Below are 4,292 nucleotides of genomic sequence, written 5' to 3'. Positions count from 1 at the left end.
AAGCTTATGACCGATAGGTTTGAGATGTCTATGATGGGACAGAGATGAAGTTCTTCCTTGGTTTTGAGATCAAGCAATTGAGGCAAGGGACCTTCATCAACCAAGCAAAATATCTCCAATACATGCTCAAGAGGTTCAAGATGACCGAGTTGAAGGGTGTAGCCACTCCTATGGTTACTAAATGTCATCTTGCACTTGATCCCAATGGTAAAGAGGTGGATCAAAAGGTATATCGCTCCATGATTAGATCCTTGCTTTACCTTTGTGCATCTAGACCGGACATAGTGTTGAGTGTTGGTGTGTGTGCAAGGTATCAAGCTTCTCCTAAGGAGAGCCACATGATGGCTCTCAAAAGAATCTTTCGGTATTTGGTTGATACCCCAAGATATGGTATTTGGTACCCCAAAGGCTCAAGCTTTATTCTCAATGGATACACCAATGCGGATTGGGCAGGAGACAAGGATGATAGGAAATCAACTTCCGGGGCTTGCCAATTTCTTGGTAGGTCCTTGGTGTGTTGGTCTTCTAAGAAGCAAAATTGTATATCTCTCTCCACCGCCGAAGCCGAATATGTTGCCGCCGCAAGTGGATGCACTCAATTGTTATGGATGAGGCAAACTTTAAAGGAATACGGTGTCATTTGTGACAAAGTGCCTCTATTATGTGACAATGAAAGTGCCATCAAGATTGCCTATAATCCGGTGCAACATTCAAGAACGAAGCATATTGAGATCCGGAATCGTTTCATTAGGGATCATGTTGCCCGTGGTGATATTGAGCTTATCTATGTTCCTACCAAAGATCAACTTGCCGATATATTCACGAAGCCTCTTGATGAAGCAAGGTTCACTTATTTGAGGAATGAGCTAAATATCATTGATTCAAGGAGTATAGCTTGACCATCTTGCAAACACACCTTTGTCTCAAAACTTTATTTGGTTTAGATGTGGGCATGGAAATAGGGGGAGTGCGGTTTAAATTATTGAGCTATCCCCCCCCCCCCATAATGCCAACATTAAGAAATCATTCTCTTTATATCATGTGTTGATATGTGAGCTTCAATGATGAGTAGTGGCTTGGACCCAAGATATATCTTCGCGGTGCCATGCCATAACACTCATATATGGTGGCCTAGGCCACCACACTCTTCTTTGTGAAGAGTTGGAGTAATTTGGAACTTAATTGGACTTCATTTGCCTATCTTTTGTTCTTATGGGAAATCACTCATGTTTGGTCTTTATTTGCAATATTTTGCAAATATGAGTGATATCGTACCATCAACAGTGTGCTCTTTCTATCATAAGCCCCATATTTCCTAAAAGAAACCATTTCTATCTCCATATGCTAAAACTTTGCAATCTTTCGAGGGTTGTTGGGCTGTGGACTGCTTCGGCGGCACTGCCGGTGCCTCCACCCCGGTAGTGCCGACGGCACCGGCACTACCGGCCTCGGCTGGGCGGCACTGCCGCTGTGGGCGTGGGTTATGTTGAGGGCCCGCAGGGGGAGTTAGGGCAACAACCTCTTTCTCCCCCATCGTGCGCTCCTCTCCTCCCACCCGACCCCAGCCGTCGCCGCCGTCGCTCCTGCCCTCCGGCCGCCGTCCCGGGACCTCCCTCCTCCTCTGGTCGGTGGATCCGGGCAGTGCCCCCTCCCCTCCATGGCTTCCTCCTCCGGTTAGTTCCTCCCCTCTCTCTCCCTCTCTAGATTGGGTAGACCTCTCTAGAAGAAAGATGGACGGACGAATCTCTCCGTAAGTTTTGCCATAGAGGTGGATGATCTTGTGCATGGTGCTGTGAAATTTGGAGGAACAATGGTTGAGTCTAGAGCAGATCTGGCGTGTTCTCGTTGTGACCGGCACTGCCGCCCCTGTCTCACCGGCACTGCCGGTTGGGCCGGCACTGCCGCCCATACCACCCCGGCACTACCGGTGTAGCTTTATCCAGATCATCTTTAGCCCCTTCTCTTGTATCTTGAACATATCATTCACCATGCCTTGATCATCATGTTTGCTCTGTTTTAGTGTACCTTATCCTTTGCTTCTTCTACCCATTGCTCTCACAGGTGCAGGTGATCCTCATCGCTCCAACTCAGGCAAACGGGCAGTACCGAGTGACTTTTAAGCTGAAATCCTACCTATGAAGAAGTCATCTCGTCGGGAGAAGAACATGGCTCCGGCTGAACCTCGAGCTAACCTCATCCGGAGGCTGAGAGGCATGCCTATTGGGAAGTGGCCAGATAATGAGTATGCTCGACTGCGTCAGACCAACATTTACATCACTCCCAAGGCCGCCAATTGCTCTGAGCTGTTCTGGACTAAGTATCAAGAGAAGATTTTTGATGATCTCTATGCCAATGCCACCTATAAAGTCGCTCCTATGCATCACATCAACTTTACTCAAATGGATAGACACGCCCAATACTTTGCATAAGCTCGAGAGATCTGTGAGCAGTTTGGTCTCTTTCCACTGATGAAGTTTCATCATCCTTACTGTGTGGATGTGATTGGGCAATTCTTTGCCACAGTTTATGTTGACAATGATGATGCCAAGACTATGACTTGGATGACAGAGGGTCGCATGTTACATGGCACTTGGGACCAGTTTGCAGCATGTCTTGGTTATCCGGTGCTCCCTGTCAATGCAGACGGATATTTTAGAGCTCACAACACTCCCAAGCCCATTGAGAAGGCTCTCCTTGCTGATCTGTATCTTGAAGGAGAAGTGGTATATGGATCTCAGAAGTTCCTTCGTCCGGTGTATGACATCCTTCTCCGCATTTATCGAGAGGTCCTTAATCCCAAGGTAGGCTGCGTTGATCAGATCTATGGATACCTTGGGAACTTGTTATATCTTTCTCACCAGCACCGTGACACTGGTCTTCAGCTTGATGTGATGGACTTTCTGTGGAATGAGTTTTGGGCATGCATTATAGCTCGCAAGGCTCCTGTATTTGCTCCCTACTTCATGTTCTTCATATGCTCTCGTTGGGACAATGTTGGATTTGGCAATCTCTCTAATGAGGTTATTCTTCTACCTCACAAGGCCAAGGATCTCAAGGTCAAGACTCATGCTAATCCTCCTCGTCTTCCCAATGATGAGGACTCTGCTGAAGAAGACTCTGACTTGGAGTTTGCTCCCCCTGCTGACAATGGCTGGGTTGCTCGCATAGAAGCCAAGTTGGCCAAGATGTTCTGTCTTAAGTCTGACATCAACAGGCGTCAGTATCAAGATCATAGGGAGCGGAAAATGGACAGGAGGAACACAAAGCTCATCATGCGCGAGCTGGATATTCCTGTTGAGAGTGGATCTGAGGAGGTCATCACTCCTGAAGAAGAATGGCTCTCTAAGCATGGCAATGTGACTGAGTTTGAACAGCTTGGGCTTCCCGGTCCTTCTCGCCATCGGTGCTCTCCTAGTGATGATGTTGAGCTCGCCGAGTCTTAAGACGATGAAGAGACGGAGGATGGGTGAGCTTTCATGGGACGATGTAGCATCGCTTCTTATCTCCTTTTTGGTGTCTTGATGCCAAAGGGGGAGAAGAAGGTCTAGTAGGACTTGCACGGGATTTGCTAGGGTTTGAGGGCACAAGCATTTGCTTTTTATCATTTCGTTAAAGCTTGTGTCCTCCTTTTATCTTCTATGTTATGTTGAACCTTATCTTGTGTTTTATGTGTCCTATGTGTGGTGGGCAAGACCTTTTAGTGAGTGAACTATTGCTATGGTTTTCGGTATTCTATATGGTTGAGAGTATTGTCATGGATTGGTATGATCATCTTATATCTCATATTGTCTATGGATTTATCTCAAATTGATACTTGATGTGATTATGGGACTCTTGTTCATGATATTGAGACTATTGTCTTGAAATGTTAAGGATGCCAGTATGAAAGGGTATGATCTTAACATCTCATCTTTTATCTTTTCCCATACATTATCTGTCTTATGTCTTATGAGCATTGTGCTTACTACCTTGTAAGTTGAAGTTTCTCTATACCTAATGTGTGCATATATATATTCTTGCACTAAATTTCTCGCATGCACACATCTAGGGGGAGTTTCTCTCCTTTGTCAAACATATAGATATTTTTGCTCTATACTTTGCAAAATCCCGGTATTGTCATCAAACACCAAAAAGGGGGAGATTGAAAGAACATTTCATGATCTCTGAGTTTTGTGTGTTTGTTAACAACACCGGTGACAATTTAACCGTGTGCTAAGTAGTTTACAGTTAAGGAAAAGATATCACAGGAAAATCTCGACCCACTCAAAAAGGAAGAAAAGAAGAAGGAGGAA

Source organism: Lolium perenne, chromosome 1 (assembly GCF_019359855.2).
Source record: "Lolium perenne isolate Kyuss_39 chromosome 1, Kyuss_2.0, whole genome shotgun sequence".
In the NCBI taxonomy this organism is placed as follows: Eukaryota; Viridiplantae; Streptophyta; class Magnoliopsida; order Poales; family Poaceae; genus Lolium; species Lolium perenne.
This window is presented reverse-complemented; position numbering follows the sequence as displayed.